Below are 13,746 nucleotides of genomic sequence, written 5' to 3' on the forward strand. Positions count from 1 at the left end.
CTGGAGAAGAAATCACCCAGGGAAACTACAAATCATCGTGAAGGGGGCCGTAAGACTGAGTAATTTTTTGAATTATACTCTCGTGGGGGGGAGTTTGACTGTGGTTTAATTGCGTTTGTGGCGGCACAGGGGGTGTGGCACGGAGCTGCCCCCCGATCCATCGGTGCCCCCCCCCAATATTATTACAACTGTCACGGCCCCCCCGCCGTCCGTCCCTGTTGGCAACCTGCCATCTGCCTTCGGATCCAGCTGTTCGCTTTGAACTTTGTCTTTCGGACTGGACATAACAGCCGACCAAACGAGATTCTTTGGACAAACGTGCGTGGGTCTACACGCCCCCCCCCCCCCCGGACAGCTTATCCCACAGCTTGCCCCTATCACCGGACCCCGATTTCTGTTTTTTCCCCCCTCCCAGTCCAACCCATTTGGCATTCCCCCCCCCCCCCCCGGCCTGCAGCCCAGCAGGGAGGAGCGGTTAATCTACTTCCCTCTCCCCCCTCCTCCTTCTGGTGTCTCCCCCTCTCTCCCTGCTCACAATGGCGGGGAATGAGAGGGGCGAGGCCCCTCTAACAATATCAGTTGTCCCTCCCCCACCTACCCCCCTGCCCAACCCCCAAGCCCCCCCCCATCACCACTGTCAAAACACCTGCCACCGCCCCCGCTGGGGCACCGGCAGCAGGAGGCACCGGGGCGATTACTGCTGCTGCTACGTCCACCGCCCCCCCAGATTCTAGGAACCCCCCCCCAGTTGGCCGGAAAGGCCAGGGTGGGAAGAAAGGAAAGGGCCCCGCTAAAACCACTAGGCCCTCCATGGCAGGGGCTGCCCCCACCGCTGTGGCCTCATCATCGACCATGGCGTCCCTCCCCGCTGGTCCCTCTACCAGCTTTGCGAATGTCCCTCCCTCGGCCCCCAGGACGTATGCCCGGGCGGTGGCAGGCTCCCCCCTGCCTGCTGCCTCGTCATCTCGCCCACCCACTGCCTCCGCTACCATCACCAGTGGCCGGGGCCCCTTCCCCACCTTGACCAGGAGGCACGGTGTCCGTTGCCTCCTGGTGCCCGCCTCACCCCACGTGGAGACATACGTGCAGGCGATGGCGAAGGTGGTAGGACCCACGGCTATTGTGGCGGCCTCTAAAATGTATGGGAAGGTTGTTCTTTTCTTAGCTTCGGAGGCTGCCGCCCAGGAGGCGGTGGAGAAGGGCCTGGCCTTGGGGGGGGGGGTTTGTCCCCCTAGAGCCGCTAGAAGACCTGGGCTTTCGCCTCGTCCTCACCTCTGTTCCTCCCTTTTTACCCAATGCTGCCCTGTTACCCGCTCTTTCCACCCTGGGGAAACTTGTCTCTGTCATCAGCTCTCTCCCGTTGGGCTGCAAGGACCCCACCCTCCATCACGTCCTTTCGTTCCACCGGCAAGTGCAGCTTCTACCGCCGGCGGGGGTGCGTGATGGAGAGGCGCTCGAGGGGTCCTTCCTAGTCCCTTACCAAGGAGCCCGCTATCGGGTCTTTTACTCCACCGGAGAGGCCCGGTGCTACCTCTGCCGCTCAGCCGGGCATGTCCGCAGAGACTGCCCTTTGGCCCAGGGGGGAGGGGCACCCGAGACCCCCGAGACCCGGCAGGACATCGGCCCCATCGTTGCCGACGCCCCTGGCCGCCCAGCACCTGAAACCAACCCTCCTCCTACTCAACCCACCGCTGCTCCCATTCGGGCTCAAGAAACACCTTCCCTACAACGCCCAGGCGAGCAAGGGAGTCCCACCCTTGCTATTACCAATCCGGCAGAGCCTATGGAGGAGGGTGTGGCAAAGATATTACCGGGTATAGGAGAGGGCCCACCCCAAGGAGAACCCCCCGCCCCTCATGCTGCCTCACCGTTACCCCCCCGAACCCCTGAACCATCGCCTCTGCCCCCCCGACACGACCCCTGCTAACCAACCCCCAGACGATGCTTGGAGGGCTGGACCTTAGTCCAGGGGAAGCGAGGCAAGAGGAAGGCTCAAGCTCTGCTGCACCCATCCGATGCGGAAGCCCCCCGGAAGACCAGGAAGGGAGGCACTGAAATTGAGCCTTCTGCTATGGCCACAAGTGAGATCCATCCGCTGGTGTTGGGAGGGGAAGACAGACTGGCATTGGAGGGCAGAATCCCCCCTCCATGGGAGACCCTCCCCTCCGAGACCCCTGAGGAAGCTCCTTCTGCCCAGATACCACCCGAACCCCCCGCGAACCCCGAAGCGACTGTTGAGGCGGGCCCTAGAGGAGAGGCCCTCAGGGTAACAGGAGTTGGCCTCTCCTCCGTGTATGCGGAGATTGAGGCCCTAGATTTGACCCCGGTCACCCAGGGAGAGGATGATCTACTGCCGGCTGGCCTCGATTTGGGCAACCTCACCCCAGCCCCCCTTTCCCCATGTTCCCTCCCCCTAATTGCCTTCCCGGGCGAGCACCCTGCAGAAGGTGGTTCACCACCTGATGCCATGGCCGCCAAGACCACCACGGAGCCAGCGCCTAGCGCCACTGGGAGCCCCCTCCCTTACCCCTTAACCCTCGACTCTGCTCAGGAGGCACCTTCATTTAGTTGCTCGCCTCCTGAAGCCCAGAGCCTTACCTCTGCCCCTGCCCCCAACCCTGTCCCTGCCCAATTCTCCTCCTTCTGCAATGCTATTGCCGCCCCTGGGGTTATTTTTTTCCCGCCTTCCGCAGACTCCCCCCAGGGAGCAGTCTTTGCACTTTCTAGTCGCGACCCATTAGGAGTTGCAGTTTTTCCCCCGCCATCACCCTCCACCCCAAGGCATGAAATGGATTTAATAACCCCAGCCTGTGGTCCGCACCCTGCCTACCCGCCTTGGCGGACCACGAGGCTGCATTAAGAGCCCCACCAGGGAATACCCCGGAAATCGTAACCCCACCCCCCCATGAGCTGCGGCATGCACTACGGAGTTTCCTAGAACACACCCGTGGCGCCCGCAATAGGGTACAGCTGGCTCTTCAGCTATGGGGGGACTTTGATCAAATTCTTCAGGCCACAAGGGCCCTTATAAAGGAGGGCAGGGGGCAAGGAAAGCGCGGTGTTGCGGCCTACGAGCGGGCCCGCGACTTCCGAAAAGATCTACTCATCCACGGGATGGGTCACGGGTTGCTGCGCAACCCTCCAGGGGCCACAAACACCCCCACCGATAAGAAACCCCCACCTCCCCAGCCCTCCGCATGACGCCTCTCATTATTGCAACCTTGAACACCAGGGGCTGTAGGATGGCTCTCCGCAGGTCCCAGGTGCTCTCTTACCTTCAGGAAGGGGGGTACTCTGTAGCTTTCCTGCAGGAGACCCATACGGACCCGACCGTCGAGGACAGGTGGCGGCTGGAGTGGGGGGACGGGGTATACTTTAGCCACTTCACGACTTGGCAAGCTGGAGTGGCGACCCTGTTCTCCCCCACCCTACGGCCCGAGGTGCTAGGGGTCACTGAGGCCATGCCGGGCCACCTGCTGCGCCTTCGAGTCCATATGGAGGGGCTTGTGGTCAACCTTGTTAACATCTATGCCCCACAAACGAGCCCAAAGCGGCCACAATTCTATCAGTGGGTGTCCGACTTTCTCGGCACCCTAGATTCGCACGAGTGCCTGGTCCTGGGAGGGGACTTCAACACCACCCTCGAGGAGCAGGACCGCTCAGGGGCCGAGCCGAGCCCAGCCGCCGCGAACATTCTACGAGGAATAGTCGAACATCACTCCCTAGTGGACGTCTGGCATGACCATCACCCAGATGACACTTCCACGTTCACTTTTGTCCGGGTGGAAGCCCACTGGTCACACCACTCTCGGTTGGACCGTATTTACTTATCCCGTTTCCATCTTTCACAGGCCCACTCCTCCACCATTCGGCCGGCCCCATTCTCCGACCATCATTTAGTTACCATAATGGTCTGCCTCCGTGCAGAGAGACCGGGGCCAGCCTATAGGCACTTTAACAACAGCCTGTTGGAGGACGAGAGCTTCGTGACATCCTTCCGGGAGTTTTGGCTGGCCTGGCGAGAGCAGTGGCGTGCCTTTCCCTCGGTGCGGCGATGGTGGGATCTAGGGAAGGTGCGCGCCAAGCTCTTTTGCCGTGACTACACTCGGGGCACCAGCCGACGGAGAAATGTGGCGATAGAGCAGTTGGAACGGGAGGTCTTAGAGATGGAGAGGCGCCTGGCCGCCAACCCCAAGGACCCGTCCCTCTGCGGAGCATGCCGGGAGAAGCGGGAGGAACTCCGGGCCCTCGAGGACCGCCGGGCCCAAGGTGCCTTCGTTCGGTCCCCCATCCGCCTCCTTCGGGAGATGGGCCGCGGCTCCCGCTTCTTCTATGCCCTGGAGAAAACGAGGGGGGCCAAGAAACACGTCACCTGCCTTCTAGCGGAAGACGGCACCCCCCTCACGGATCCGGAGGAGATGTGTGGGAGGGCCCGTGACGTCTACACAAGCCTTTTCTCCCCAGATCCGACTGATCCTGGCGCTTGCGGGGTGCTCTGGGAGGAAATCCCCACAGTCAGCGTGGGCGACCAAGACCGGCTAGAGCTGCCTCTCACCCTGGCCGAGTTCTCGGAAGCCCTCCGTCGCATGCCCACCAATAAATCTCCGGGCATGGATGGGCTGACCGTGGAGTTTTACCGCGCGTTCTGGGACATCCTCGGCCCAGACCTAGTCACTGTCTGGGCTGAGTCCTTGCAGAGCGGGGTCCTCCCTCTGTCGTGCAGGCGAGCAGTGCTCGCCTTGTTGCCGAAGAAGGGGGACCTCCACGATTTACGAAACTGGCGTCCCGTCTCACTTCTTAGCACGGATTACAAAATCGTAGCGAAAGCAATCTCGCTGCGGCTAGGGTCCGTGATGGCGGACGTGATCCACCCAGACCAGACCTATACTGTCCCGGGTCGCAGCATTTTTGACAACCTCTTTCTAGTCCGAGACCTTTTGGAACTCGGGCGGAGAGACGGTCTGTCGTTCGCCCTCCTGTCTCTCGATCAGGAGAAGGCGTTCGATAGAGTAGATCATGGGTACCTCCTGAGCACCCTGCGAGCGTTTGGATTCGGAACTCAGTTTGTGAGTTTTCTCCGGGTGCTGTACGCCTCCGCGGAGTGTTTGGTTAGGCTCAACTGGACCCTAACCGAACCGGTCAGCTTCGGGCGAGGGGTGCGGCAGGGGTGCCCCCTCTCAGGCCAGCTGTACGCTCTGGCGATCGAGCCTTTCCTCTGTCTCCTCCGCAGGAGGTTGACGGGGTTGGTGCTGCGGGAGCCGGAGCTGCGGCTGGTCCTGTCGGCGTACGCCGATGACGTCCTCCTCGTGGTCCAGGACCCGGGCGACTTGGCGCGAGTGGAGGCATGCCAAGCCATCTATTCAGCAGCCTCCTCCGCCCGAGTCAACTGGGTCAAGAGCTCTGGCTTGGCGGTGGGGGGCTGGCGGCAGGTAAGCTCCCTCCCACCCGCGCTTCAGGCCATCCGGTGGAGTGCCGGCCCTCTGCTCTATCTCGGCGTTTACCTTTCTGCCACGCACCCGTCTCCGCCGGAGAACTGGCAAAATTTGGAAGGCGGCGTGATTGAGCGGATCAGGAAATGGACGAGGCTACTCCAATGTCTCTCCCTTCGGGGGAGAGCACTGGTGCTTAACCAACTAGTCCTGTCCACGCTCTGGTACCGGCTCAACACCCTAGCCCCGGCCCCGGGTTTCCTGTCCCACCTCCGGAGATTGATTCTGGAGTTCTTTTGGTCGGGATTGCACTGGGCCCCTGTTGGAGTTCTTCATTTACCCCTGAAGGAAGGAGGGCAGGGCCTGAAGTGTCTGTACACTCAGGTCCGCGTTTTCCGCCTCCAGGCCCTGCAGAGGCTCCTTTATAGTGCAGGTAGTTCGACGTGGAGCATATTGGCGCATGCCTTCCTACGCCGCTTCCATGGGCTCCGATATGACCGGCAGCTCTTTTATCTTTGTCCGAGAGGTTTTCCGCGAGACCTCTCCGGGCTGCCGGATTTCTGCCAGGACCTCCTCCGGACCTGGAAACTGTTTTCAACGACCAGGTCCGTGGCGGCCATCGTGGGGGCAGATCTCCTCACGGAGCCCCTGCTACACAACCCCCAATTTTGTGTGCAGGCGGCGGAGTCCCGCACGGTGCGCCAGAGGTTGGTCCTGGCGGGAGTTACGAGGGTCGGGGACCTCCTGGACTACGACCGGGGAGACTGGCTGGATCCCCTGACGCTCGCTCGACGCATGGGGCTCTCCAGCCTTCGCACCCCCCGGCGCGTGCTTCAGGAGGTGGAGGCCGCTCTGACCCCCGCCGCTCGGGCTTATGTTAGCCGAGCCTTGCGCGGGGGCGCACCCCGCCCATCCCTTACCCCAGGCCCGCCGGACCTCTCCATCGGGCCCCTACCCTGCCGATCCCAACACACCCCTCATCCCTTCACTGCAAGCCGGCTGCATGAACTGCAACCGGTCGGTTTTCAAGTTGCACCACGGCAATATTTATATACACTCACGCTTCATACCCTTCACGCCCGCACCCTGGTGTCCCGCCCCGATACAAAGTGGCGAGATCTCTTACCACCTTTGGAGGGTGAGCAACCTCGGTGGGCCAGCCTGTACTCCACCTTGGTCCCGAGGCCCGTCGGGGACATCAGTTGGCGGCTCCTTCACGGGGCTGTGAGCACGGGCGTGTTTTTGACACGTTTTATCTCCATTCCGGAGACTTGCCCTTTTTGCAACGTGAGGGAAACCCTGGCGCACGTCTATTTAGAGTGTGCCAGATTGCAGCCTCTTTTTCGGCTCCTCACAAATATTCTTTTGCGCTTTTGGCTTCATTTCTCCCCTCACCTCTTTATCTATACACTCCCCATCCGTGGCCCCACCAAGTCGCGGGATCTCCTGGTTAACCTCCTCCTAGCCTTGGCTAAAACAGCCATTTATAAGACCAGAGAGCGGAGGTTGGCTCATGAGGCGTCCTGCGATTGTAGGGCCGTTTTCCGATCCTCAGTACATTCACGTATCCGGGCGGAGTTCCTCTGGGCGGCGTCCACCGACTCCCTTGACACCTTTGAGGAGCGGTGGGCGCTGTCCGGGGTTCTCTGCTCGGTGACCCCGTCCGGTTCCCTCCGTCTGACCCTCTGATTGAGGGAAAGAGCGAGAGCCGCCAGCCACAGCCGTTAGTTGCTGTGAATACCATCATTATTGTCTTCTAGGAGGGGTCCTATAATACATGGGTGTACCCCCCTCCCTCCCAACCACCCACCCCGCAGCCGTGCCCATCTTGTCGGGCACTCTCAGGAGAGGGAGGGTCGGTGACCCTGGGCGTGGCACTAGGTAACTCGAGAAGGTGGAAGACCACGAGTGTCGAGGAAGCCCCCCCGCTCTAGGCCACCAGGTAACTCAGGAGGGTGGAAGACCACGAGTGTCGAGGAAGCCCCCCCGCTCTGGGCCTGGGCTAACCTGAACACCTCTCCCTCCTGAAAGCTGTTGTGTTATACCTTCTGATTGCGTTGTTTTGTTGCTAAGTTTTTCTTTATCCTTTTGTACTCTCTGTAATTGTTACGAATAAATTTCTTTTCTGTTTCAATAAAAAAAAAAAAAAAAAAAAAAAAAAAAAAAACCTTCCCTGTTACGGGAAACGGGACCTCCCTCGCTTGCTCCTCAGCTATCTGCTTTCTATTCTTTCCTAAAGCCCCCTGGCCTGGATTTTTCTTACTTTTTAAACCTGCCTTAGTTCCCCCCCGCCTGACCGGGCCAGATGCTTTTTTGTTTTGTTTTGATTCTTTGCCATTTTTCTTTTCTGCCTTTTGAGTGCTGGTCGGCTTCCAGCTTGCCGCCAGCACCCCTCCCCCCCATGCCTGCTCTCGGGCGCAGCTATTTGCCTCAGCTGAAACCCCCGGAGGAGGGGGGGAAGATTGCCGATTTTGCTACCCGGAGGGGGGAGTGGAAGCCCCCAGACCCAGCCGTTTTGCTGTCTGTTTGGAATTCCTTTCTTATCTCTACAACATTCTCGGCGTGCCGGAAGCCTTGGTACACAGCCAACAAGCTGGAGAAGAAATCACCCAGGGAAACTACAAATCATCGTGAAGGGGGCCGTAAGACTGAGTAATTTTTTGAATTATACTCTCGTGGGGGGGAGTTTGACTGTGGTTTAATTGCGTTTGTGGCGGCACAGGGGGTGTGGCACGGAGCTGCCCCCCGATCCATCGGTGCCCCCCCCCAATATTATTACAACTGTCACGGCCCCCCCGCCGTCCGTCCCTGTTGGCAACCTGCCATCTGCCTTCGGATCCAGCTGTTCGCTTTGAACTTTGTCTTTCGGACTGGACATAACAGCCGACCAAACGAGATTCTTTGGACAAACGTGCGTGGGTCTACCCGCCCCCCCCCCCCCCCCGGACAGCTTATCCCACAGCTTGCCCCTATCACCGGACCCCGATTTCTGTTTTTCCCCCCTCCCAGTCCAACCCATTTGGCATTCCCCCCCCCCCCCCGGCCTGCAGCCCAGCAGGGAGGAGCGGTTAATCTGCTTCCCTCTCCCCCCTCCTCCTTCTGGTGTCTCCCCCTCTCTCCCTGCTCACAATGGCGGGGAATGAGAGGGGCGAGGCCCCTCTAACAATATCAGTTGTCCCTCCCCCACCTACCCCCCTGCCCAACCCCCAAGCCCCCCCCCATCACCACTGTCAAAACACCTGCCACCGCCCCCGCTGGGGCACCGGCAGCAGGAGGCACCGGGGCGATTACTGCTGCTGCTACGTCCACCGCCCCCCCAGATTCTAGGAACCCCCCCCCAGTTGGCCGGAAAGGCCAGGGTGGGAAGAAAGGAAAGGGCCCCGCTAAAACCACTAGGCCCTCCATGGCAGGGGCTGCCCCCACCGCTGTGGCCTCATCATCGACCATGGCGTCCCTCCCCGCTGGTCCCTCTACCAGCTTTGCGAATGTCCCTCCCTCGGCCCCCAGGACGTATGCCCGGGCGGTGGCAGGCTCCCCCCTGCCTGCTGCCTCGTCATCTCGCCCACCCACTGCCTCCGCTACCATCACCAGTGGCCGGGGCCCCTTCCCCACCTTGACCAGGAGGCACGGTGTCCGTTGCCTCCTGGTGCCCGCCTCACCCCACGTGGAGACATACGTGCAGGCGATGGCGAAGGTGGTAGGACCCACGGCTATTGTGGCGGCCTCTAAAATGTATGGGAAGGTTGTTCTTTTCTTAGCTTCGGAGGCTGCCGCCCAGGAGGCGGTGGAGAAGGGCCTGGCCTTGGGGGGGGGGGTTTGTCCCCCTAGAGCCGCTAGAAGACCTGGGCTTTCGCCTTGTCCTCACCTCTGTTCCTCCCTTTTTACCCAATGCTGCCCTGTTACCCGCTCTTTCCACCCTGGGGAAACTTGTCTCTGTCATCAGCTCTCTCCCGTTGGGCTGCAAGGACCCCACCCTCCATCACGTCCTTTCGTTCCACCGGCAAGTGCAGCTTCTACCGCCGGCGGGGGTGCGTGATGGAGAGGCGCTCGAGGGGTCCTTCCTAGTCCCTTACCAAGGAGCCCGCTATCGGGTCTTTTACTCCACCGGAGAGGCCCGGTGCTACCTCTGCCGCTCAGCCGGGCATGTCCGCAGAGACTGCCCTTTGGCCCAGGGGGGAGGGGCACCCGAGACCCCCGAGACCCGGCAGGACATCAGCCCCATCGTTGCCGACGCCCCTGGCCGCCCGGCACCTGAAACCAACCCTCCTCCTACTCAACCCACCGCTGCTCCCATTCGGGCTCAAGAAACACCTTCCCTACAACGCCCAGGCGAGCAAGGGAGTCCCACCCTTGCTATTACCAATCCGGCAGAGCCTATGGAGGAGGGTGTGGCAAAGATATTACCGGGTATAGGAGAGGGCCCACCCCAAGGAGAACCCCCCGCCCCTCATGCTGCCTCACCGTTACCCCCCCGAACCCCTGAACCATCGCCTCTGCCCCCCCGACACGACCCCTGCTAACCAACCCCCAGACGATGCTTGGAGGGCTGGACCTTAGTCCAGGGGAAGCGAGGCAAGAGGAAGGCTCAAGCTCTGCTGCACCCATCCGATGCGGAAGCCCCCCGGAAGACCAGGAAGGGAGGCACTGAAATTGAGCCTTCTGCTATGGCCACAAGTGAGATCCATCCGCTGGTGTTGGGAGGGGAAGACAGACTGGCATTGGAGGGCAGAATCCCCCCTCCATGGGAGACCCTCCCCTCCGAGACCCCTGAGGAAGCTCCTTCTGCCCAGATACCACCCGAACCCCCCGCGAACCCCGAAGCGACTGTTGAGGCGGGCCCTAGAGGAGAGGCCCTCAGGGTAACAGGAGTTGGCCTCTCCTCCGTGTATGCGGAGATTGAGGCCCTAGATTTGACCCCGGTCACCCAGGGAGAGGATGATCTACTGCCGGCTGGCCTCGATTTGGGCAACCTCACCCCAGCCCCCCTTTCCCCATGTTCCCTCCCCCTAATTGCCTTCCCGGGCGAGCACCCTGCAGAAGGTGGTTCACCACCTGATGCCATGGCCGCCAAGACCACCACGGAGCCAGCGCCTAGCGCCACTGGGAGCCCCCTCCCTTACCCCTTAACCCTCGACTCTGCTCAGGAGGCACCTTCATTTAGTTGCTCGCCTCCTGAAGCCCAGAGCCTTACCTCTGCCCCTGCCCCCAACCCTGTCCCTGCCCAATTCTCCTCCTTCTGCAATGCTATTGCCGCCCCTGGGGTTATTTTTTTCCCGCCTTCCGCAGACTCCCCCCAGGGAGCAGTCTTTGCACTTTCTAGTCGCGACCCATTAGGAGTTGCAGTTTTTCCCCCGCCATCACCCTCCACCCCAAGGCATGAAATGGATTTAATAACCCCAGCCTGTGGTCCGCACCCTGCCTACCCGCCTTGGCGGACCACGAGGCTGCATTAAGAGCCCCACCAGGGAATACCCCGGAAATCGTAACCCCACCCCCCCATGAGCTGCGGCATGCACTACGGAGTTTCCTAGAACACACCCGTGGCGCCCGCAATAGGGTACAGCTGGCTCTTCAGCTATGGGGGGACTTTGATCAAATTCTTCAGGCCACAAGGGCCCTTATAAAGGAGGGCAGGGGGCAAGGAAAGCGCGGTGTTGCGGCCTATGAGCGGGCCCGCGACTTCCGAAAAGATCTACTCATCCACGGGATGGGTCACGGGTTGCTGCGCAACCCTCCAGGGGCCACAAACACCCCCACCGATAAGAAACCCCCACCTCCCCAGCCCTCCGCATGACGCCTCTCATTATTGCAACCTTGAACACCAGGGGCTGTAGGATGGCTCTCCGCAGGTCCCAGGTGCTCTCTTACCTTCAGGAAGGGGGGTACTCTGTAGCTTTCCTGCAGGAGACCCATACGGACCCGACCGTCGAGGACAGGTGGCGGCTGGAGTGGGGGGACGGGGTATACTTTAGCCACTTCACGACTTGGCAAGCTGGAGTGGCGACCCTGTTCTCCCCCACCCTACGGCCCGAGGTGCTAGGGGTCACTGAGGCCATGCCGGGCCACCTGCTGCGCCTTCGAGTCCATATGGAGGGGCTTGTGGTCAACCTTGTTAACATCTATGCCCCACAAACGAGCCCAAAGCGGCCACAATTCTATCAGTGGGTGTCCGACTTTCTCGGCACCCTAGATTCGCACGAGTGCCTGGTCCTGGGAGGGGACTTCAACACCACCCTCGAGGAGCAGGACCGCTCAGGGGCCGAGCCGAGCCCAGCCGCCGCGAACATTCTACGAGGAATAGTCGAACATCACTCCCTAGTGGACGTCTGGCATGACCATCACCCAGATGACACTTCCACGTTCACTTTTGTCCGGGTGGAAGCCCACTGGTCACACCACTCTCGGTTGGACCGTATTTACTTATCCCGTTTCCATCTTTCACAGGCCCACTCCTCCACCATTCGGCCGGCCCCATTCTCCGACCATCATTTAGTTACCATAATGGTCTGCCTCCGTGCAGAGAGACCGGGGCCAGCCTATAGGCACTTTAACAACAGCCTGTTGGAGGACGAGAGCTTCGTGACATCCTTCCGGGAGTTTTGGCTGGCCTGGCGAGAGCAGTGGCGTGCCTTTCCCTCGGTGCGGCGATGGTGGGATCTAGGGAAGGTGCGCGCCAAGCTCTTTTGCCGTGACTACACTCGGGGCACCAGCCGACGGAGAAATGTGGCGATAGAGCAGTTGGAACGGGAGGTCTTAGAGATGGAGAGGCGCCTGGCCGCCAACCCCAAGGACCCGTCCCTCTGCGGAGCATGCCGGGAGAAGCGGGAGGAACTCCGGGCCCTCGAGGACCGCCGGGCCCAAGGTGCCTTCGTTCGGTCCCCCATCCGCCTCCTTCGGGAGATGGGCCGCGGCTCCCGCTTCTTCTATGCCCTGGAGAAAACGAGGGGGGCCAAGAAACACGTCACCTGCCTTCTAGCGGAAGACGGCACCCCCCTCACGGATCCGGAGGAGATGTGTGGGAGGGCCCGTGACGTCTACACAAGCCTTTTCTCCCCAGATCCGACTGATCCTGGCGCTTGCGGGGTGCTCTGGGAGGAAATCCCCACAGTCAGCGTGGGCGACCGAGACCGGCTAGAGCTGCCTCTCACCCTGGCCGAGTTCTCGGAAGCCCTCCGTCGCATGCCCACCAATAAATCTCCGGGCATGGATGGGCTGACCGTGGAGTTTTACCGCGCGTTCTGGGACATCCTCGGCCCAGACCTAGTCACTGTCTGGGCTGAGTCCTTGCAGAGCGGGGTCCTCCCTCTGTCGTGCAGGCGAGCAGTGCTCGCCTTGTTGCCGAAGAAGGGGGACCTCCACGATTTACGAAACTGGCGTCCCGTCTCACTTCTTAGCACGGATTACAAAATCGTAGCGAAAGCAATCTCGCTGCGGCTAGGGTCCGTGATGGCGGACGTGATCCACCCAGACCAGACCTATACTGTCCCGGGTCGCAGCATTTTTGACAACCTCTTTCTAGTCCGAGACCTTTTGGAACTCGGGCGGAGAGACGGTCTGTCGTTCGCCCTCCTGTCTCTCGATCAGGAGAAGGCGTTCGATAGAGTAGATCATGGGTACCTCCTGAGCACCCTGCGAGCGTTTGGATTCGGAACTCAGTTTGTGAGTTTTCTCCGGGTGCTGTACGCCTCCGCGGAGTGTTTGGTTAGGCTCAACTGGACCCTAACCGAACCGGTCAGCTTCGGGCGAGGGGTGCGGCAGGGGTGCCCCCTCTCAGGCCAGCTGTACGCTCTGGCGATCGAGCCTTTCCTCTGTCTCCTCCGCAGGAGGTTGACGGGGTTGGTGCTGCGGGAGCCGGAGCTGCGGCTGGTCCTGTTGGCGTACGCCGATGACGTCCTCCTCGTGGTCCAGGACCCGGGCGACTTGGCGCGAGTGGAGGCATGCCAAGCCATCTATTCAGCAGCCTCCTCCGCCCGAGTCAACTGGGTCAAGAGCTCTGGCTTGGCGGTGGGGGGCTGGCGGCAGGTAAGCTCCCTCCCACCCGCGCTTCAGGCCATCCGGTGGAGTGCCGGCCCTCTGCTCTATCTCGGCGTTTACCTTTCTGCCACGCACCCGTCTCCGCCGGAGAACTGGCAAAATTTGGAAGGCGGCGTGATTGAGCGGATCAGGAAATGGACGAGGCTACTCCAATGTCTCTCCCTTCGGGGGAGAGCACTGGTGCTTAACCAACTAGTCCTGTCCACGCTCTGGTACCGGCTCAACACCCTAGCCCCGGCCCCGGGTTTCCTGTCCCACCTCCGGAGATTGATTCTGGAGTTCT

The sequence above is a fragment of the Chelonia mydas genome, chromosome 3, assembly GCF_015237465.2.
Source record: "Chelonia mydas isolate rCheMyd1 chromosome 3, rCheMyd1.pri.v2, whole genome shotgun sequence".
Lineage (NCBI taxonomy): Eukaryota > Metazoa > Chordata > Testudines > Cheloniidae > Chelonia > Chelonia mydas.